The sequence below is a fragment of the Acinonyx jubatus genome, chromosome C2 (genome assembly GCF_027475565.1).
Source record: "Acinonyx jubatus isolate Ajub_Pintada_27869175 chromosome C2, VMU_Ajub_asm_v1.0, whole genome shotgun sequence".
In the NCBI taxonomy this organism is placed as follows: Eukaryota; Metazoa; Chordata; class Mammalia; order Carnivora; family Felidae; genus Acinonyx; species Acinonyx jubatus.
In genome coordinates, this window is record NC_069384.1 from 54,136,615 (window position 1) to 54,161,194 (window position 24,580).

At 39.0% G+C, this 24,580-nt stretch overlaps 1 long non-coding RNA gene across 1 annotated transcript in view; it reads left to right on the top strand.

The window, feature by feature from the left end:
- LOC128315170 (uncharacterized) overlaps positions 1-24,580 on the top strand; it is a 66,314-nt gene that overhangs the window by 22,628 nt on the left and 19,106 nt on the right. Inside the window, exon 2 of the long non-coding RNA XR_008297645.1 lies at positions 1,399-1,481. This is a non-coding gene — a long non-coding RNA (uncharacterized LOC128315170). The remainder of the gene's footprint in view (positions 1-1,398; positions 1,482-24,580) is intronic.

A 24,580-nucleotide genomic window follows, 5' to 3' on the forward strand; every position in this document is an offset into this window, starting at 1 on the left:
GTACTTACAGTGGCAAGGCTTGACACAGGCATCTGATATCCCCACAACCCCCTGATTAGCCACTGCAGCTCTCCTCCATGACGCAGAGATTGCTGCTAGCACATTGAGTGTTGCAGTTCTATTATATTTTCAAGATATTTTCCGAGCAAAGATGTAGAAGAACTTCCTGTAGATTTAGCATGGGAGAGGATTTGTCCTGATTGTGTAAGAAAGGCAGGCAAAAAAAAAGCATTTCAGACCCAATTCTTTGTTCTTCCATAGAGCTTTAGCCCTAACCAGCAAGTTCATTTCACCCTCTAAGCTGATTCCCCAGAGCTCACTTTTCCTGTGGTGACATGATACACCTGCCACTCCCTCTCTTGCAAAGGGAAAGAATATGTACAGCACAAAAAATGAAATGAGAGATAAATAGGTTTCTTTTCCCAAAGACAAGAGGTAGTTCTTGTTTCCTGACCTATTTGAACACACATTCAGAGCTCGTATAATGTCGCTTAACCAGCCTATTTAGCGTTAATGCAATCTGCTTTGCTTTCAACAAGCTCTTTAAGATGTGACTTATTTAAGGGGTGCCTGGGTGGCTCAGTCGGTTAAGCGTCCAGCTTCAGCTCAGGTCATGATCTCATGGTTCCTGAGTTTAAGCCCCACATCGGGCTCTGTGCTGCCAGCTCAGAGCCTGGAGCCTGTTTCAGATTCTGTGTCTCCCTCTCTCTCTGCCCCTCCCCTGCTCCTGCTCTTTCTCTGTCTCTCAAAAAATAAATGAATGTTTAAAAAAAATTTTTTTAAATAATAAAAAAAAAGATGTGACTTATTTAAAAAGCTTCATAGGGGCACCTGGGTGGCTCAAGTCAGTGAAGCATCTGACTTTGGCTTAGGTCATGATCTCATGGTTTGTGGGTTTGAGCCCCGTGTCAGGCTCTGTGCTGACAGCTCGGAACCTGTAACCTGCTTCAGATTCTGTGTCTCCCTCTCTCTCTGACCCTCTCCCACTCATGATCTGTCTGTCTCTCAAAAATAAATGTTAAAAAAAATTTTTTTTAAAGGCTTCATAAATCTGCAAGGTCAAAATAGCCAGTTCTATAGAGAGACTGAAGGAATTATCAAGACTACTGTTGCAGTTTACAGTTGGGAAAGCTTTTCACTTCAGTGATTCCTTTAGGCCAAATGGTAGAATGACCAACTATGCCTGCTTTATCTGTGGCTGAGAGGGTTCCCAGGATGTGACCCTTTCATTGCTGAAACTGGAAGAGTCCCATGCAAGCTGGATAAGGTGAGCGACCCACAATGCACACTTTGTGACCCAGCACCGCTGGGTTCCAGGAAATGCCTGCCCCTCTATTGCAGATACTTCTTATTATCTGGAAAAATACTTATATTGTATCATTAAATTTGAAAATTTAGGAATCGTGGAAGCTGATAAAGGAGAAACTAAAAACCACACATGAGCTCATATTGCACAGATCGCTATTTCATCCTTCTCTCTCGTGAGTTTTCCTTGATTTGTGTATATGTGTATGTGTGTGTATTTTACAAATCTACAATTGTGCCATATAAATAACTTTGTATCCTGATTTTCCTTTAGTGTGAGCATTCTCTCATATCATTAAATACTTTTTGAAAACACCATTGCTAATGGCTGCCTAATTTCCATTGAGGATGTACTGCACTTTATTTAACCGTTTTCCTATTGTTCAGTATTTAGGCTAATGTTTCCTGTTAAAAATAATATGGTTAGGAACATCTTTGTGTTTCTAATTATTTCTTTTGGAAAAGTTTCCAAGATGTTATTAGGTGAAAAGTTATGGGCTTCACCAGAGTTACTGAATCCTATCTCCAAAATGCTTTTGGAAAAGGTTTATATATCAGCATTTATGATGGTTTCATTGAACTGCCAGCACTGAGTATTTTTTTTATTAAATTTTTTTTAATGTTTATTTAGTTTTGAGAGAGACAGAGACAGAGCATGAGTGGGAGAGGGGCAGAGAGAGAGAGAGGGAGATGCAGAATTTGAAACAGGCTCCAGGCTCTGAGCTATCAGCACAGAGTCCAATGCAGGGCTCCAACAAACCGTGAGATCATGACCTGAGTTGAAGTTGGATGTTTAAGCCACCCAGGTATCCTACTGAATATATTTTTAATCTTCATCAATGTTATAGGTTAAAAAAAAAAGTTACTGTAAATAATCTGTATTTCTTTGTTTACTAATGAAGTTCAAACCTCTTTTAAGTCTCTTTTGAACTTTCCTATAAATTGTGTGTTCATATATTTTCCAGATTAAAAAAAAATTTTTTTTTCAATGTTTATTTATTTTTGAAGGAGAGAGAGACAGAGTGTGGGGGAGGTGGTGGGCAGAGAGAGAGGTAGACACCGAATCTGAAGCAGGCTCCAGGCTCTGAGCTGTCAGCCCAGAGCCCAACGCAGGGCTCAAACCCACAAACCTCGAGATCATGACCTGAGCCGAAGTCAGATGCTCAACTGACTGAGCCACCCAGGCGTCCCTCCAGATTTTTTTAAAAGTGTATTTATTTGTTTTTGAGAGAGACAGAGACAGCGTGAGTTGGGGAGGGGCACAGACAGAGGGAGAGAGAAATAATTCCAAACAGGCTGTGTGCGGTGAACACAGAGCCTGATGTAAGCCTCAAACTCTCAAACTGTGAGATCATGACCTGACCCAAAACCAAGAGTCAGGCACTCAACTGACTGAGCCACCCGGGAGCCCCATATTTTCCAGATTTTATTTTGAGTTTCAATGTCTTCTCAATTTATACAACTGTTTACAAACTAACTCTAATGACTTTTTAATTTCATGCTTATTTCGAATACTTCTCTTGGTTTATCGTCAGATAGATAGATGTTTTTCAAATAGTGACCCTTAAAAGTTTTGGATGTTTATGATCTCAAGCAGTATATTAAACTGCACACATGTGCATGCATACACACAATCCTGGGGGGAGGTCTAGGATTTCCTTTAAATGTTTTTTTTTTCACTCTTAGCTCTTCAGACCTAACATTATTTTGTAATATTTGAAAAGAATGTGTGTAACACGTATGTAATTTTGAAGAAAAATAGTAAAAAAAAAAAAAAAATCCTATGAATCCACCACCCAACGTAAGAATTAAAACATGCTAACTACTCTCTGTTCCTCCCTGTATGGCTCATTTTGTGTCAACCTGATTGTACTGTGGGGTGCCCTGGATTAAACATTATTCCTGAGTGTGTCTGTGAAGGTGTTTCTGGATGAGATTAGCATTTGAATTGGTGAACTCATTAAAGTAGATTGCCCTCCTCAATGTGGGTGGGCATCATCCAATCTGTTGAGGGCCTGAATAGAACAAAAAAGAAGAGAAAGGAAAAATTGGCCCATTTTGCTTCCTGCCTGCCTACTGAGCTGGGACATTGGTCTCCTGCCCTTGGCTGGGATTTGCACCATTGGCTCCCCTGGTTCTCAGACCTTTGGAATGGAATTACAGCACTGGCTTTCCTGGGCCTCCAGCTTGCAGATGGCACATCATGGGACTTCCCAGCCTTCCTCATCACACGAGCTAATTCCTTATCATCAATCTCTTCCTATACATATCTTATTGCTTCTGTTCTCTGCAGAATCCTGACTAATATACTGCACAGTCTCTGATCTCTGCCTTTCCCAAGATGGAGCTCCCATCCTGCTTTTGCCTTTATCATTCCCTTGTTTTTTAAAAACCAGTTTTATCCTGTATATGTTTGCACCTCTGAGCATATGTTTAGTTTTCATATTTTTTGAGCTTCACAAAAATAGATTAATCTTTTATCTCATCTTCTCAGTTGCTTTTTATTTTTAATGTTTATTTATTTTTGAGAGAGAGAGAAAGACAGCGTGAGCAGGGGAGGGGCAGAGAGAAGGAGACAGAATCCGAAGCAGGATCCAGACTCTGAGCCCCTGATGGTGGGCTCAGACTCACAAACCGCAAGATCATGACCTGAGCCAAAGTCAGACATTTAACCAACTGAGCCACCCAGGCGCCCCCAGACTTGCTTTTTTTATTAAGTACTATATATAAGATTTATCCATATTTTATGTGAAGATATAATCCATTAATTGTCATCCCTGGATAACAATTCATCATATATATATATGTATATATGTATACGTATATATGTATACATATATGTATATATATGTATACATATATACGTATACATATATATGCATATATGTGTTGTATACACACATGTATTATATGTATACATATATGTATTATACATGTATATACATGGGAAAGGAGTCGCTAGGTTGAAGTCTATGTGCCCATTCAAATATACAAGCTATTGCTAAATTGTTTTCCTGAGTGGTTGTACTAATTACATTCCCAACTGCAGAATATAAGATTCCCGTTGCTTGACTTTCTTGCCAATACTTTGATATTTTCAAGTTTTGAAATCTGGTAGCCATTTTTCATTCGGGAGATTTGCACTAAGTCGTTAGGCTTATTTGGCCAAGTTCTTAAAGTCTGAAAAGTAGTCCTCAAAAACAAGTCAAACCTTTTTATTTGGGCTTCTAGTTTCTCCTTGAGGTCAGTCACCTTGGCATGGTAGCTTTCCAGTAAAACACTTAACAAGCTGTTCTTAACGTGTCGTGCTGGGCCTAATGTTCAGCCCTTCGAAGAAGAGGCCACATCAGCTAGGACAGGTGAATAGTAGACTGAGTTAGGAATTAGGAAGCTTGGGCTCTAACCCGGTTCTGCCCCTGCAGCTCTGCATGGCAGGCATATGTCACATCACCTCTCGGCATCCCATCTGCTCACGAGGCATGATAGAGCTGACCTTCCTCCCTGGCCTGCAGTGAGGATGAAATCCTGTTGTGGAGCACTTTGAAATCTTTGGATGAAAAGCACGACAGAAGTGCCAAGTGTGATTGTTACTCGTGCCAGCAACACTATAAGACAGCATAAAAATAGGAAGCAAAGAAAATTTTATTTTACAAAAGCTTCAATGAGAAAATTGGCTGGTCAGAGTGTCATTCCCTGTTTTTGGTTCACATAGATGTTGGCTTCTATAAAATTAAAAAAAGAGTACACAGTTTTGTCTTTGCCAGGCAGAGACCCTTTGATCATCACTAGCCCTGTGACATTAGGTGAGTCACTGATGCAGAGGGAAGATCAATACCTTAGGAGACCCTGTGAAATCAGTTCTTTGTAGCTGCTCCCCCAAATAATGCCTCTCAATACAAGGCATGGAAGCCATAAAGTATAAGGGGATGTTGGAGGTTGAGGCTTAGGGAGAGGCTAAGCCTCAACATTGTTACGACATAGGATTGAAGAAGCTTCCAGCCCAAGTGGTGGCCTGGCCTCCAGTCAGTTGCTGGCAGATCCTCTGTCCTGCTCCTAATATGAAAACATGAGAGATGCAGCTTTAAAATCTTACAGGGGGCCTTTGAAACACCCTTTGGTATATCAGGAACTTCAAAATAAGGTGAGTTGTACTGATTAATGTGAAAGTGCATTCTAAAAATGATTTAGCCATAGTTTTGGTAGCTTATACCCATCTAGGTATAAAGCTATAAATGAGTTGTAATAAGTTGTAATCAACTTTACGTATGAATTAAATGGGCTGTTGAGACAGTTCCAAGCCACAGAAAAGACATTTCAAACCCCAATGTTGCCACCTGACATGACACCCAACGAATTTAGAATAGGAACTTTTGACTCTTGCCACATCTTTACCACCCAAGTTTTTTATACTGGAGTTTTACGAAGTCAGTCCCCCACACCGTGGTTTCTTTGCTATACCCCACTGAGAAGTTGAGAAAGTAAAAGGTAAGGAGGTGTAGCCTGGGTGTGAAGGGGGACGTGGGTGACTCGAGTCCACCCACAGCAATTGTTCCCTGAAGTTATGAATCACATTGTACTTGACTCCTAATTTCGACCCAGGAAGGCAAAACTACTGAGCACTATTGAAATGTTTTGTTCACAAGTTTCTCAGAGCGAGGGTCTACATCGTGTTTTGTGGAACAATTTGCATTCTAATTGGCATGATTAAATTATTTCCATAGAATTGGCATGTTGTGACTCCAGTAGGAATACTTTCCATTAGGAAATACTCCTTAGGGAAAAAAAATGTCCACTGTAGTACCCAGTCACACGGCAATCTCTATTTATTCTATTCAGTAACCCTGCAAGAAGGGTCATTCGCACTGGATTTTCAATTGCTTAACTGAAGAAATTAGTTGAAGAGTGGAAATCCAACCTGCTGCTAGTTTCTTTACCTGCCCACACCTAATAATTGGTTTGGCTGATTTTTTTTTTCTTTAGATTGACAGATTATTTACGCATCTGTGAATTGCAATGCGGCTAAATTCTCTGGTTTTTTCTTTAATTTTTTTTTTATGTGGTGGTTAGAACTGTCATAGTCAGTCTAAGATTCTGTTCCTATCTTCATAGTTCTCATTTACATAATACAAATTTCTAACAATGGCAGGATAGTGGATTATTATGCAGCCTTGAAATATCACATAGATTAAGACAATGGAACATCATAGAGAAATGGTAGCATGTTGAGTGAAAAAGAATATGAAATTGTGTCTATACCATGATTTCAAGTACATATATTATGTGTATATGAGCACAGACTGGAAAAGGAATATGGAAAAAGGAAACAGGTAGTTGGTTAAAATGGTGGGATTATGGAAGCCTTCCCCTTTTTTTAGTTTTCCATTAATGTTATTTCAGTACTACTTGTGTAAGTGGCATTGTTGCAAATGCATTTAGGTGCAGGAGAGATATAGCATGAAGGTAATAAATTGTAAGCTGCAGTTCCCCTCACTTGCAGGGCCCCTGTGAGTGCCTGAATTACTGAGTTATAGAGGGTTCCAGGTGGGAAGAGAGGATTGTGTTACAATCAGAAACATTTCTATGTCAGCACTTCTGGTAAATCACTTGAGATCTCAGAAGAAAGGGACCTAATTCTTCAGCATTCCTGTAATCTGTCATGATCTGTTTTCTCATTCTAACTAAATATTCACTTTTGTTCCTCCTTTTGTATTTGTATGTCTGCATCCTTTAAAAAAAAAAAAGTTGTATAAGCTTCATGCCTCACAAAACCTGAAGGTGCCTTTGATTAAGCAGGTCATCAGATCCCCACCTGAGTTCTGAGCAGTGTGAAATCTACCACAGGGTCTAATCCCAGACTTTCCCTAAGAACTGCTATGAACGTATTGGACAAACTACTGTTGTGCTCTGTGCTTTGCACATCACCACACTCCTCATTTCACTTCTGTCTCCTAAGCTATTCTCAGTTCTTTATCCTGAGAAAAGCAGCTTGAAATACCAGGTCAGGGGGCACCTGGGTGGCTCAGTTGGTTAAGCGTCAGACTTCGGCCCAGGTCATGATCTCACACTTCATGAGTTTGAGCCCCATGTCAGGCTCTGTGCTGACAGCTCAGAGCCTGGAGCCTGCTTCAGATTCGGTGTCTCCCTCTTTCTCTGCCTCTCCCCCACTTGTACTGTGTCTCTTTCTCTCTCTCAAAAATAGACATTAAAAATTTTTGAAAAAAAAAAAAAAAGAAATTCCAGTTCAGAATTTCAGAGTAAGAAGGGACTTACCTGATGGTGATGCCCAGCCATTCCTTGGACACTTGATTCTCTTCTTCAAGGCATTTGGGCTAAAATGTGAAATTAACTTGGGCCAAATGTCTTTGGAGAAGACCTACCAAATTGTAATGCATTTTACATGACAACCTCATTATTTTTATTTATTTATTTTTAAATGTTTTTATTTATTTTTGAAGGAGAGAGAGAGGGAGACAGAGCATGAGTGGAGGAGGAGCAGAGAGAGAGGGAGACAGAATCCGAAGCAGGCTCCAGGCTCTGAGCCGTCAGCACAGAGTCTGACGTGGGGCTCGAACTCATGAACCATGAGATCATGACCTGAGCCGAAGTCGGATGCTTAACCGACTGAGCCACCCAGGTGCCCTGACAACCTCATTATTATGCGCATTTTGGAACTAAGGAAATGAAAGTTCAGAGCCTGGCAAGTAGCAGCACTGGAATCCAAGCCCTGGCCTTTGACTTTATTTTTTATTTTATTTATTTTATTTTATTATATTTTATTAATTTAATTTAATTTTCATTTTAATTTTATTTTGAGAGAGAGTGAGAGAGAGAGCACACATGCATGTGAGCAGGGGAGGGGCAAAGAGAGAGGGAGGGACAGAATTCCAAGCAGACTCCATGCTGCAGGGCTCAATCTAACAAACCGTGAGATCGCGACCTGAGCCAAAGTCAAGAGTTAGATGCTCAACCGACTGAGCCACCTAGGTGCCCCCTGCACCCAATCTTTGACTTTAAAGCTCACTTTTCCCCTCACTATATGATACAATTATGTCATATCTCCCTCTAACCCAAGCAAAATGTGGAATTAATTTGTCTCTAGAGAAGAACTCCCAAGGCTATTCAAACAAACAAAACAAAAAAACAAACACTCTCAGCTAAGGAGGAAATCCCCAGGACCTACTGGTCCATTCATTTGACATTGTAAGCAGAATTCCTGGTGAGAAACTAGCAAAAACTTTAGCCAAGAATGAACACTGGAGGTGTGAGGTGACTCTGAGAAAGGGACTAGAACAGTGAACTGAAAGCCCCTTCCATTAAACAGCTATTTCCAAAGACCTCTGGAAAGCACCCTCCTTTGTCACAGCAGTGATAGGAAAAGGGAGGCTGGGACCCTGTTGCACACCTTTCCACCTGGGTGTCACCAAACCCTGTTGTCCTAATCATATTTCCCTGTCACCTCTCAGCGCTGATTTATTTTCTCCTCCCATTCTACATGCTGCAGAACTAATTGCCTGCCTAATTGCCAAAACTAATTGCTGTGACATTCATTGTTCATCTGCTCTCTTCTCTGGCTTAAGCTCAGGCAGGTGGCTCATATGAAGGCGAGGATGAAATTATTCCTGGGTTGCTTCGGGGACAGTGATGTCCCAGCAGTTGTTTTTCTCATGGAGGTAGACCAAGGAACCAGCTTTCTCACTGCAAAGAGGATGGTAATTCTTGGCAGAGGTTCACCTTCTTCTGGCTTGAGATGGGGTTGCTTTGACTGGTTTTAAGTCTGTTAAGTTGAACTTCTCAGGAAGTCCCTCTTCCCCATTTAGATATTAGAATTAGATTTGCTGTTTAAAAAATTGAGACCCAGAGAGATGAGCCTGCTTCCTGTTGGCCACAGAGCTCATTAGTGGAAGAGCTGGGTCTGATGCTCTGATTTCCCAGTTCATAGCCTAGGATGATTTCTGCTGCATCACACTGCCAATGTTGGAGATGTGGTAAGTATTCGTTTACATTTCCTTATAAATTTTTATTAACACACTATCAAGTAGTAATCCTTATCGGTAGCTATAATAATAATCATTAGTATTTATTGAGTTGTTATGAATACCAAGCCCTTCCCATGCATTATCTCCTTTAATCCTCAAAAACAGCAGCATGAACAGGTGCTATCAGTATCCTTGTTTTGTATGTGGGGAAACTGAGGCAGAGGGAAGTTAATAACTTGCATAGGTTTGATGCCAGAGCCCATCCTCTGGCCACCACAAGGTCACATGCATGATCCTGCTGACAACGTCTGGATTCTGATACATGAAAGAACTTTTTTTTTTTAATGTTTATTTATTTTTGAGACAATGCAAGAGACAGAGTGCAAGCAGTGGAGGGACAGACAGGGAGACACAGAATCTGAAGCAGGCTCCAGGCTCCGAGCTGTCAGACCAGAGCCCGATGTGGGGCTCAAACTCATGAACTGTGAGATCATGACCTGATCTGAAGTTGGACACTTAAGGGACTAAGCCACCCAGGCGCCCCATGAAAGAACTTTTGAAGACAGATTGGAGGTTGGAGTTGGAGAAACTTGAAACTAGTCAACCAGGCTATGTAAATTATTATGTAAATTCATGTTGCTGAGCCAGGAGTCGTGACATTCTCTTTTCTCCATACTGCTGAGATAAACACAGATGGATTACATTTCTACTTTGGGATGAACCTGGGAAGTTCAGGAGGAATTCCTGGGACTTACCGGACAGTAGCAAAGATGGTATGTTGGGAGGGAGGCCCGAGGTTTGGTTCTGGGTCTGCTGCTATGCCACTAGCTGGCTGTATGGTTCTGGGATGACCTGATTGCCTTGGATTCTTCTTCTGTGGAATGAAGGGAGTAGACTCTGTGGTCCTGAGGATTGCTGCCATTCTGTGCCTCTTGATAGCACTCCCAAGGTGAAGCACACAATGGCTGAGGCTTGCCATGACCTTCAGGACAGCTCTGCAGTGGCTGTATATAAAAGTCTTATTGTTTGGTTCTTGATCTTTACCCCCTCAGAGATAGGAATAAAAGCAATGGCACTATTGTGTGAAATAAGGGTTTTCTCATTCAGAAGAAAACTATGACACATACAATAGCAAACCATTTGGAAGCTGAAAAAATAATTGTGTAATTCATTGAATAGGATATGAAAAGTGATTTAGGAGATGGGAGAAGGACTAAGGGTTAAAAGATGATTAAAAAACAGTTTTGGAATTTTATTTGCTAAAAAGGGGAGTATAGTGTGATTAATATATACAAACTATTTTAAGGATGAAGGCCTAGGCACAATTAGAAGAAAACCAGGGAAGAAAAAGAAAATTATAATTTCATCGGAGTGGCAAAAGCCATCTTCATGAAAAACAGATTTTGAAATAAGGACATCTGTCAATTGCCTTTTCAATTCTTCTGGGTAATTTTATGAGGCTCTTGTGACCTTTCAACTTCTAAAAGCATGTTTGAGGGAAAGGTGGTAAGGCATGAATTTAAAAAATTAAGTTTCTCACTTTAATTTTCATTCAAGTATAGTTAACATACAGTGTTACTAGTTTCAGGTTAAAAAACCTTAATTTCTATTGTGTGGATTTTATAGTAGAAACCTCCTTAGCAGGTAACAAGGGAGAGAGACCTCTGGAGGAGAAGGCAGGATATGAGCCCCAGTCAGCTCCTTCCTGATGTGGGACTGTGGGCAAGTCCCATCTGCTCTCAGGGCTTCATAGTCCTATCTACATGAAGTGGTCGGCTTGAATGCCTCCAAGGCCCTATTCTGTATGTTTGCATTTCTCATTGTAAAGCATGGTTTAAAAAAAAACAACACCCAAAACCAAAGAACCCAACATTTTATAGTCACTGGTCTATGGGATACTAGACATTAGAATAAAAAAACCAGAAAATCTATTTTTAAAATTGTGAGTGTTGGGTATAGTGAAAATGTTCATATTCTGGACCAAGAAGTTCTGTTGATAGAATGATTCTAGAGTAGTCTGACTTATTCTCATGCCAAAAAGGAAGTGGATACAGGCTCTTCTTCCTCTTCTGCTTCCTTCTTTGTTCATGGGAGTGTGAAAATTTGGGGGGAAACCACAGGAGTAAACCATTTGAGAAGGTACTGGCATAATTCATTACGGCAGTAACTATTTTTCCTCCCAGTACCCCCTTGCTGAGCTGCTCTGGGTTGGGGTACGGTGTGTTCAGCAGGCCACTGTGACCCAAGTTAGAGCTGTAGCTGCAGGCTGGGAGTCCCTGAGTCCCTGCCTGGTGGTGGGAGGCAGAGACACCTATCAGAGGGAAACACCTGCTAGAAAAGGTTCACTGAAGAGGGAGAAAATAAAGATCAAGGGCTCTGGGCTGTCCCACCTCCAGCCTCTACCATTATTCTAGGGCGGAATGCATCTGTTGGATCACAGTGCTGGGAAAGAAACCACAAAAGCCACAACTGTGAGCACTGGCCTGTAGAGATAATGGCACCATTGCAATAGTTCTGAGACAGGGGCTGGAGGGGCAGGGACAGAGGGGGCAGTCAGAGAGTGCGACTGGGGAGATCGAAGGGGCTGGACACAGTAGTCTAGTGCCTTATATCATTCCAGATACATGACCTGAAGATCTGTATGTGTGCAGGGTAGTGGTCAGGGATGTGACTGGAGTGGGAGCACGGGAAAAGAGAGGAAAAATAACATTTAAATCAGGACACGATGATAAAGATCTAATTACCACAAAATGTTCTGAGGCTTTGTCCACGGCCATATTTTCCAAACCTCAGGTCCTGTCTTAGCAGTTGGTTGTGAAATCAATTTAGTCATGCAGGGTTTCTTAATCTGGGGTCCATGGACGTGGCTCCCTCTACCCCCAGAGGCTCAAGGATGGGACTGTATTTCAAAGTAATTAATTACCTTTGTAATCCTATGAGTTTTGTTTTATTCATTTAAAAACATTAGTCCAAGAGGGTGTCCTTTACCACATTTAGTACAAATGGCACCAAAAAATAAAAAAATCCTAGGGTCAAGACCAGCATTTTTAAAAAGCTATTATGATAGATTAAAAAATAGAACAATTTGAGCTCCACATGTAGTAAGGGTAAGTAGTGTTTTATGAAAATTTTGTTTCAAATATTTAAATATGTGTGTGTACAAATATACATATGTATATATGTGCCATATATATATATATTATATACATATATATATACATATATATGTATATACATATATACATATGTATATATGTATATATGTATATATGTATATATGTATATATATATGTATATATGTGCCAAATATATATATATATATATATATTTCTAACAGTATAGCATGGTCAAAAAATTTGACAGCCACTCATCTATATAGGCTTCTAGACACTAAGTTAAAAATTAAAAAATCCATTTTATTTGTTTGTTTGTTTTTAATGTTTCATTTGAGAGAGAGACAGAGAGCATGAGAGGGGGAAGGGGAGAGAGAGAGAATCCCAAGCACTAGATCTGTCACCACACAGCCTGATGTGGGGCTCGATCTCATGAACAGTGAGATCATGACCTGAGCTGAAATCAAGACCTGACACTTAACTGACTGAGCCACCCAGGTGCCCCATAAAAAATCCATTTTAAAAATTATGGGTGTAGAATGTGATGACATATTCATATTTTGGACCAGAAGGTTCTGCTTTTATGCAGACATTTGACATTGTACACTCAGCATAGCTATATTTCAGCCAGCCTCTCAGTGGTTGGCAACCAGCTGGCCCTGACCACAGCCTGCAATGGATGGCCACATCCCTCTTTGCCTCGTTGAGCCCTGAGTTAATTTGAAGTGAACAGACCTCTCCGAGACACATGTTGATTCCTGTGGCTACAAGGCTCCAGGAAATGTTAGAAGCAGAGGTCTTGTTTACTGAGAGGTGTGTCTTCCTGTTTTTCTACCAGGAGGTTTGCTCTCTAACCAAAGGACAAGGCCATCCGAAGAAACAGCTTCTCTCACTGAGGGTGACAGCAAAGGGGAAATGGGAAAGTGAAGAAAAGAGAAATAGGGGCCGAGAGGTGAGATGTAGCAAAAATTCAGGTGAAGGGGGTTAGGGTCATAAAAAAGAGAAAGACAAAGAGAAAAATAGTAAGTGTAGAAGGCAAGTAGCTGGGCCAGCTGAGCCCTGGGTGTAGCAAGAAGCTATCCCTGGCCCATTAGTCTCCTGCAGGATTCACAGCATCAAGAGTGGTGAAACTAAGAGAAAGAAAGGCAGTTCAGCAGGAAACATTAACAAAGACAAGTCCTGGGACAAGACCAAACTGCAATTAGACTTGAACTGACACAGACATGGCCTTCTCTGTTTGTGAACTGTTGCTAACTTATTAGTATTTTAAAAATGAAATTTGTATGTACTTGGTTCATTTAGAAAATGTAAGCTTCACCAGAGCAGGGACTTTGCCCACCTCATCTCCTAGGTCAGCACCAGTGTCATGGTAAGGGCACAATAAAGATTTGTAAAAAAAAAAAAAAATGTTAATTGATCAGCTGGTAAGTGATATTTAAGATTACTTGGAATAATAATAACAATAGTGATAACTAAAATGTATGTACTGCTTAATGGTTTAGAAATCAATTTCATGTTATCATCTCATTCAGTCCTCACATAGTCCCATCAAGTATCACCATTAGCATCCTTATTTTAAAGATGAGGACATGGGGTACCTGGGTGGCTCAGTTGGTTAAGCGTCCAACTCTTGATTTTGGCTCAGGTCATGATTTCATAGTTCATGACAGTGCAGAGCCTGCTTGGGATTCTCTCTCTCCCTCTCTCTCTGCTCCTTCCCTGCACACATGATCTCTTTCTCCCCCAAAATAAACAAACAAACTTAAAAAAATAAAAATGAGAACACTAATTTGATGTCACTTATTGATAAGTGTCTGGGATTTTAATCTGCACTCCCTAGTGCCAAAGCCAATAGAGCACATTGTGTCTTATGGAATGTTGTACATTTAATATAAATGCCTGTAAATCTAAGTAGCCATATCCAGAGTAGGTGTGTGTATCAGCTTGGGTCCTTCAGGAAACACTCTGATGGAATTGGGTGTGTGTGAAGAGGACAGAGTACCACTTGTGAAAGATAAAGGGGGAAGGAGCAGAGTAGGGCAGGGATGCTGGAATGGCACTTGTGAAAGGAAAGGCAGAAAGAAGCAGAATCAAGCTAGGAATATCTCAGACAGATGATATAATGACACAAATCTTATGAAGACTTAGCCAATACTACATGAGTTCCAGAACAGAGATTGCCTGTAGTGGAGCCCTGCATTGGCTATAAATGGCCAGGATGTAACCTCCCTATCTCCACCATGCTCAATGTCTGGGTCTGCCTAGACATGCACATGGCCTTGGCTTGAAAGTTGAGGTGAGTTGTGCAGGAACTGTATTGGATGTTGTCAGCTAATTGCACTTCTTACAGCTTAATTGCAAGCTCTTTCTTAAGAGAGAGGAAATGGTACACCCCCATGGCCAGCACAGTGTATATTAAATTTTTCTTAATTGGAATTTCTTTACAATTCCAACTTAAGTACCCTAGGTGGATATTGTTTTATTTAGGATACCTTCACTTTCTAGTTAGTAAACTATAGCCCACATAAGGACTATGAATGTCCCAGCTTGAAATGCTAAATTCCTATCAACAGGATTAAGAGAAGAGAAAGGATGGTAGTAGGTTGAGCAATTAAAATTTGATACCCTGGATCAGATCAACTATTAGAAAATACAGGTGCTGCCAGCCCATTTTTCACATTCATGGAAGACTTAGCCGATTGATCACAACACTCTTCCTCATGAGTTGTGTTGTCTGCCTCAAAATTATTCTCAGCATAGTGATCCAGACAGCCACTACCAATCTATCAATGTTGGTGCCTGAGATGAAACCAATTTATCATCCCAGCGCTAGGTAATAGGGGCAAATATAGGTCTTTGAGCAGGTGTGTGTGCACAAATGTGTGTGTGAGTGCTAGCGAGAGCATGGAGGTAAGGGAGACATAATGAAAATGAACACTTGGACTTGTTTATCCTTTAAGGGAGTTATGCTCCAAATTTTTTATTTATAAGTCAGAACACTCCCCTCATCCAAAAGCAATGTTGCAAATAAGAATTATACACAAAAGTCAGCACCTAAATTCCTACTTGCTTGTACATAAGCATTAGTGAAAATGCTTTTGAATCCTAACACAAAACAACACCCATTGGCCTTAATAAATAGGGGTTATTTTTTTCTTGCATAATAAGAAATTTGTAGGTAGGCAACTGCCAGCATAGGTTCAGGGTTTTAACAATGCATCCCCATAATCCTGTTGCTATTTTCCTCATGGTTCCAGAATGGCTGTTGTAATTACAAGCATGTCATCAATGCCAGGGGAATGTGGAAATGGGGTACCCCCATTCAGCAGGAAAGTAAAGCTATTTAAGTAGCCTCCCCCAGAAGACTTCCATTTTCATCTCATGGGCAGACAAGATCATGTGCCTATCTCCAGCTTCAAGAAAAATGAAGAAAGCACATACTTCATTTTCCAACCTCTATGGTGGGAGGCAGCAGGGAAAAAGGGATTAGGAGCAGCTCTTGAACAGGTAGCCAGTAGTCAATGGCATTTATACTTAAAGGTTAGCAGTAATCATATTTTAGAGGTTAAAGTGATGCTCAGATGTTTTTGAGCAAAGGTGAAAATACTCTGTGTTCATTCTTCTGCTTTTTCCCACTTTCCAATAAAAAAAAACTTTATAAAAATAATAATGTGTCTCTTTACAAGTACTTTTGTTGAGCAAGGGTCGATTCTACATATAACAGCTTTAGCAAAATAAATTCTTATTTTGAGCTTCTGTGGACCTATGTCTTAAAATCTAGTCATTGGATAATTTTGACCCAAGATACTGTTAATACATTACCATTCATGATAGGATTAACCCAACAACTCACCACAAACTAAAATGAGAATTCTAAAATTAAATGGACAATGAATTATACTTAAAGGTGCAAATGTCAGAAGTTGAAATCTCTAGGCTTCTCATGATTAACAACACTCAAAATGTACAGCATATTTACTACAAATTCCAGAAGTTCCAAACTATCTCTATGTCTTTAAGTAGGTCACATGCCAAAGTGACAATCCTTTGGTGATATTCAGCCTTCTTAGTAGAATAGAGAATTAAGTCCTTGGTAAACTCTAATAATGTGTTAATTTTAGATCATGATACCATATTTTAGTAACATACTTTATGGGTTGCTAGAAAGTTTGTCTCATCATATGTAAAAAAAGATAATCTAGGGTGTTGAACACTATTTGCTTCTAGGACTTAAAGGAGGGAAATTTGGGGAATCAGTTTTTGGTCCATCTATAGGATAGAATGTTCAACCATATTATAAAGAATTAAGATGAAGTAGAAGAGAACCCTGGTTTGAAGTCAACAGCTGAACTGAATTTTCATTCCACTTCTGACTTCTTAGAGCAAGTCTGTTTAACCTCTCCAAAGCTCACTTTCCTCATCAGTAGACTAGAAATACTAATATAGAAACTCCTCTACTTACAATCAAGTTGTAAGTGAGTCTATTTGTTGAAAAGTCCAAAGTGACTAAGCTTGCAGTCCCAAATGCATTTCCAAGAATAGGAGCATGAATCAGTTTCTTAAAGCTTTTAATTAAGGCTAGTGTTCTTGTTCATACATCTCCTATGTCATGTGGGCCTAGCTAAGCGAATAATGCTGGGCACAAAGAAAGATTGAGTGAGTGACATGTTTTCCCCCAAATCATCCTAATTAGCATCTACTGGAAGTCTCTGGAGGAAGACAATTGCCTTCCTTGGGGGGTCTCCTAGTGTCTGGGGCTGCTTTAGCAGCCCAGCTTCCATTCTCACCACCTCACCCCTTGTGTAGATGGAAACCACATTGGAAGAGGCCAGAGACCAGAGTTTTAGCAGCAGGGCCTCATCTGCTAATCCTTAAACTTCTCTGATGCTTGGCCCCTTCTGGAATTAACATGAGATTCCAACAGGGTCCCTATTCCATTCTCTTGTTGGTATTGCCCATTGGCACAGGAACAGCACTTTTGTACTTTCCATGATTTGTTCTTTGTCCTTCAGAATCATTTCTACTCTTGAATAATTCATTCAATATTCACGTGAAAAATTCCTCCTTTTCTGACCACTTTTAATTTTAAAAAATCTCTTCTGTTTCCATGGTAATTATATATCTTGACAAGGGCGTCTAACACTACCACTGCTCTTGGACTGATTAGACCTGATGTGGTTAATGATGTTTGGAAAAATGTCTCAAAATAAACACAAAAACAGCAAAATGTATTGATGGCAAAAAGTGCAGTTTTATAATCCAAAAGGCAGCAGCAAACATTATCTGCTGGTACCATGTAGTGTGTTCTCATAGGAGAGCTTTATTTTTATCTGTGAACGTCCATAGGTTGAAAGTCTGTAAACAGAGAAGCATCTGTAACTAACCTCCTTTCCTCAGAGGTTTGATGTTTGGATAAAATAAAAGTGAAAGTGTAAAATGTTATTCAGATCTTTGTTATAATTTCTATGAAGCATGCCTCACTTCCACACTTTCATGTTGGAATATCAGGGACAGATCTTTGTCCCACAGCAAAAGTGGGAACTCTAAACTTAATCTCTCTTCATTCCAAACATAAGAGCATGTGTGCATGCATGCACTCACCTACACACACACACAAATGCACACACACAGACACGAACACCCCACTATCAGGAGGAGAGATAGGGATCCTGGCTCACAGAGTTCACATGTCTCCCAGCAGGAAAAGGAGTAGAGTGAAAATTCTTAGTTGCTAGTCACTTCTTTTCATTTCACAAGACCAAACTTCCTGTTGTTTGGAAACAAATCACTTGAGAAATGTTTTGAATTGGATTAAAAAAAGACACAGGTTGAGATTAGGGTTAGAGATTTTATTATATCCTAGAGTGCCTGTATAACTTGTGCTGCGGTGATGTTTAATTGAAAGCTTTTCTAGAAATAAATAGGAGACTCATTTTACTGGCACTTCTAAAATGCTATAGGCATGAGTAATGTAGATGCCAGCACATGTTCATGTAATCAAATAATGAATGACCAATTTTTATGTTGAATTTTAGAATCACGCAGTTATAAACAATTTACATAGAAGGAGGGGTCATAGAGATAACCTTTAGGAAAACAAGATGGATTTTTCCAGCCAAGCTTGTCTTGGCGCACAACTACCTTAGACATATTGTCAGATTTTATGAAGATATTTTTCCTCTCACACTTCACTTTCACTATCTAGAAGCCAAGTTGAAGCATTTTCTGTGATGAGTGGGACTTGCAAGGACTAGTTCGAAAGTAGAGTAGGCTTTTAGCAAAACTTTAATGTAGGGAAAATTATTGGTTTAGCCTGCATCCTGTTTCAGTGTCTTGAGGCTTGTAAGCCCTATCCTCACCCCTAGGCACCCAACTCTATGCAGACACAAGATTCCCCCACAGAAGCATGCCTTGAGGTAATATTAAAATTGTTAAATTTTAGATGGCTGCAAAAGGAAAATTAAGCCCAGGGCTTCAGTTTGTGGACATTAATCTCTCCTAATGCTCACAGTTTTTATGTTTGTTTTAATCTAAAAGTCTTTTTCTTCTGAATAAGTGGTTTGCATTTTAACAAGAGTAAATAAATGCCTAGTTCAAAAGAGTGGCACCATAGGATTGTTAAAATACCATTTCTTCCAGGAAGTATCTCCAGGCTCCCTCCATCTTCACAGGCTAGATGTTCCCAGTAAGACTCCTAAGCAAGGTGTACTTTTTCTGTCATGGCACTTAGCACCCATTATTGTGATTATTTGTTTGTCTCTCTTGCAGTTCAACTGTGAGCTCTGTGAGCGTATAGACGTATATTCATATACATATACCATTATATGAATTCCTACCACATAGATCTGTGATTAAATACTTGAAGGATCTCAGGGCACCTGGCTGGCTCAGTTGGAAGAACATGCAACTCTTGATCTCAGGGTTGTGGGTTCAAGCCCCTCATTGGATGTAGAGATTACTTAAATAAATAAATAAACAAACAAAAAATATTTGGAGGACCTCAATAAATACTTGTGAATTGAAGACTGAATGAACAATGCTAAGAATTTCAGGACCTCTAGAAAAGTGATAGGGTGAGGGAAGAGGCATGAAATATTTTGGAATTCAGGTGGCTTTCATTAATGTCTCCTACTTAGTTATTTTATAATGCTAGAGGACCTTGCTGACAAACCTCTGAAAATGCCACCTGAAGGTAACAGGTACAGATTTCAGTATCCCTTTAAATGCTTTATAAAGCTACTCAGCATTGAATATAAGTGGTTAAGGAGTATAGTCTTGATCTTCTAGAACCACAGACACCTTTAATATATGGAAATTATACAGAAAGTGTCATGGCATTCTCTATAAATCCTGTGGGAGTCTTCAGTTCTTAGGAGGAAGTGTAACTGTTGGGGAGGAAAATTTTTTCTTTACACTTCAAGATTCTTTTGGCTGGTCTAAGACTTTAAGTGGCACGAAACACATTAACAGGAGAAAATCAAATTTAGTTACATAGCTAGAGGGACTCCAGAAGAATATGAGGCCCACAGCAGTTTGGCAGTTGAGGTTTCTATGCCATTCAGTGATAAGAAGAAGAGAGTAAAGGTTTGGGACTTCAAAGGGAAGAAAGACAATTCACAGGAAAATGGAAAAGAGTAAACAAATGTTTGCTGGGCCATACGGAAATAATGGGACACAGAAATTATTACAGACTTTGCTAAGTTCTTCCCTGTCTACCACCCCTAGTTCATATTATACTATAGGTATCTATGGTGATAGCTCCCTTCCTGGAGCAGGTCCTCTATCTATATTCTTCTAGGCAGTTAGGGGAGTGGCAAAAAAGAAAAATTTCTTGAGCCTTCTGTTTCTTAAAAGTGATCAGACTAAATAATCCACATGCCAAAGAGACACATTTTGTGGGTGGCAAATTTTATTCCTCTATAGTCCTGCCTTTGTTACTGGAAGTTCCAAAGTCCAGAAATTAGTTGGTAGATTGTTTCCTCTCATCGAACCAGTCTCTTAGCCCAAACAGTAGGTCAGTCAGTTCAGTTAAACTCATTTCAGGAGGCAGTGATGGAGGTGTGCTCCCAAAGTTAGGCCTATGGTTCAAGTAATCAGGTATTAAATAAGAGACATCTATGTGGAAAATTAAAAAAAATTTTTTTTAATTTATATGGAAATTTATACAGAAAGAAAGCAATGGTTAATGATTGGAGCAAATTATAAACCCAGTTTCTGAGTTCTGAAGATAGCCAGTCAAGAAGATTTATAGATGTTTGGCTTAGAGCATTTTTAGATGAAATGAAGGCAAGCAGTGGCAATCTTATATATTTTCCTGGTTTGCAGTTTTAATGTCTCTGGTAATCTTTCTGAGTGGCCACACAACAACTGCTATGAACCTGCTGCTATGGTAATTTCTCTAAAGTTTGTATCAAAGCATTCATATTCAGTTTGTAGGGCTTTAGGAAAAGGCAGTTTTAGTTCTCAATGATTGCAAGTCAAAAGGGTGGGAGAAAAATTGAAAATGTTAGAGAGTTGTAGCCAGGTATCAGAGGAAACTAGAAGAATTCATAATGTGGTCCAGTTTAAAGTGAACAGTATTAGAATTTAATATCCACAAAGGTGTGCTATTGGAACAGCGTTTCCAATACCTCCCACCTCATTCCTACCAAAGGTAGCCAAAATAATACTAATCTGTTTGCAAAATAAGTCTAATTTTACTAAGCCTGGCCTGATTATCTGTGTAAGTACAGCAAGGATAGTAATTGATCATTTAGGCTTTTATATTTATTTATTCATTTTTTTTTTCCATATAGACTCTTTTAAATCTGCTTTACTGGAACTTTTTATAAAGAATCTTGAGACTGAACTTTTATCAGCCTCTTGAGCCTAAGAAGCCAAGCCAAATACTTACCATCAGACTTTGCCTGCAATATCTATAGATTTGGGTTAATTCCTTTTGAGGTTCCTGCAGCTGCTAGGAAGTAATCTTTTTATTCACCTGGGAATGCTACTGGAAACTCCGTAGGCAAGGTATCAGGTTCATATTTCCAAGGGGCTCTGTTGGCTCCATAAAGTCAACCTTAGTTCCTTAAAGCTGTCTGGTCACGTCTGAGTCTATGCCCATCTGTCTCAACTATGACATTCCAGTCAAAGCCTTGGTAATATAACCAGTGTTTCCAATTGTGTCAATTTGTTCTCAAAGATACACTTTATCAAATTGCTGTAAGTCATAGTTAGCTCAAGAGAAAAAATATGCTTAAATCTAGAAAGCAAAACATTTTAATTTTTTTAATGTTTATTTATTGTTGAGAGAGTGTGTGTGTGTGTGTGTGTGTGTGTGTGTGTGTGTGCGCGCGCGTGCGTGCTGGGGAGAGGCAGAGAGAGACAGAAACACAGAATCTGAAGGAGGCTCCGGGCTCTGAGCTGTCAGCACAGAGCCTGACATGGGGCTCGAACTCATGAGCTGTGAGATCATGACCTGAGCCAAAGTCAGACACTTAACTGACTGACCCACCCAGGTGCCCTGAAAGCAAAACATTTTTAAAAATCAGCAATAAACATCACCAAGATTGTAATTATTCTTATCAGTTGCATTCAGCCCCATATTATTTGTTCTGCTGGAATCCAGTTTTTTCCATTAGTTCTGGAAATTCTTATCCACTTCAGTTTTATGGTCTTAAAGTTATCAGAAACCTGTATTCTACAGACTTTTCCATGAATTTTTATTACGATGAGCATTTTTGTAGGAATTCTTTTTGTAAAAGCATCTGAGTAAATGAATAAATAAAAAAAGCTTAAAGGTAGTATGGTTAAGGGTCTGATTAGAGTTCATTACAATGCAACTGATGAAGAAATTTGGTTATTTCTATGACACAACATTTTAGGATAATAACTAGAATTATGATTGATAACATTATACCAGGATATTTAAGAATTTTAAGAATTTTATGCAATTTCTAGAACACTTACATTAATAATATTTACCTATTACAATATAGCCACTTGACACTGCTTCCTATGTAATTTAACATATCAAATACACCTACTCAATATCAAATAAGATACTAGTTTAATATCTAAATCTTTAGTAAGGAGAAAGAACAAATCTTTTATGATTTCTCAGGAACCATCTAAGAAATCCCAAAGTTATTTTGAAGTCAAAAAGACTTCATCTAGATTTTGATTTTTGAGAAGTTTGTCAAAAATATAAAAAATGTAAAACACTTTATCAAATTGGGTCATAAATCTCTGTGAAACAATACTTAGTTATCCACTTAACCATGATGACAAAGATTTTTTAGGCAAATGCAGAAAGTTAAATGACCATAAAAAGGAAAAATTTAGCTCTTTTAAAATTAAGAAGAGTCATTTTCTTCAATAATCAAGGACCTGATTAAGACAACATGAAGCACAGGACATTATTTTGATAAAACCCAGCATTTTTGTTTTCTAGGCAGATTACTTTAAGAAAAAAGAGAAACCCTTTATAATCTCTTATTATAAAGAGCAGACCAATAGTCCAAGAAAACTTGTTTTTTTTAACAGATAGGAAAACCAAATCCTAATTTTGCACTAACGTACTTTTGATATTAAAACTCATTCTTAAATAAGTTTATTTTTATTTTAGCCAGCTGGACTATACATTAAAATTCCTTTTCAAAGATCCCATTTCCACAAACCTTGTACAACTTTCTTTTTTACATTAGATTTTGTGCTTTCCTCTTTTCCATAACCAGTTTTACTTTAGGACAAATTTACTTTATTTTCCTTGACAAAAACATCTTCATACCTCATACTTTTCTTCCCAAAGTATATCTACTTTCCTTGTAAATACATTCTACCTCCCATATTATTTCTAGTAGCTTTAACCACATATATTAATTAGAATTATTAATTCTTAGAAACTTTAATATCTACTGAAAACTAGTAATCAATTGGGAATTGTTATATCAGCATTCTTTATTTTTTTTCTTCCAAGATTTTACTTAAATTCAAGTTAGTTAACATAGAGTGTAGTATTGGTTTCAAGAGTAGAATTTAGTGATTCATCACTTACATATACACCCAGTGCTCATCACAAGTGCCCTCCTTAATGCCCTACCACCCATTTAGCCCATCCTCACACCCACCTCCCCTCTAGCAACCCTCGTTTTGTTCTCTATCATTAAGAGTCTCTTGGGGTGCCTGGGTGGCTCAGTCGGTTAAGTGCCAGGCTTCAGCTCAGGTCATGATCTCACAGTTCGTGGGTTCGAGCCCCATGTCAGGCTCTGTGCTGACAGCCTGGAGCCTGCTTCAGATTCTGTGTCTCTCTCTCTCTGCTCCTTCTCAGCTCACACTCTGTCTCTCTCTCTCTCAAAAATAAACAAACATTAAAAAAATAATAATAATAAAATAAAAAAAAGAGTCTCTTATAATTTGGCTTACTTTTTTTATTTTATTTTATTTTTCCTTCCCTCTTCCTATGTTCATCTGCTTTGTTTCTTAAGTTCCACGTATGAGTGAAATCATATGGTATTTGTCTTTCTCTGACTGACTTATTTTGCTTAGCATAATACACTCTAGTTCCATCCATATTGTTGCAAATAGCAAAGTTTCATTCTTTTTGATGGCTGAGTAATATTCTACTGTATTTATATACCACATCTTTATCCATTCATCAGTCAATGGACATTTGGGCTCTTTCCATAATTTGGCTATTGTTGATAGTGCTGCTATCAACGTTGGGGTGCATGTGCCCCTTTGAATCTGTATTTTTGTATTCTTTGGATAAATATCTAGTAGTGCAATTGCTGGATCATAGAGTAGTTCTATCTTTAACTTTCTAAAGAACCTCCATAGTGTTCTTCAGAGTGGCTGCACCAGTTTGCATTCCCACCAACAGAGTAAGAGGATTCCCCTTTTTTTGTATCCTTGACATCCTCTATTTCCTGTTGTTAATATTCACCATTCCGACAGGTGTGAGGTGGTATCTCATTGTGGTTTTCATTTGTATTTCTCTGATGATGAGTGATGTTGAGCATGTTTTCACGTGTCTGTTAGCCATCTGGATGTCTTTGGGGAAGTGTCAGTTCATGTCTTCTGCCTATTTCTTAACTGGATTATTTGTTTTTGGGGTGTTAAATTTGAGAAGTTCTCTATAGATTTTGGATGCTAGCCCTGAATCCAATATGTCATTTGCAAATATCTTTTCCCATTCTTTAGGTT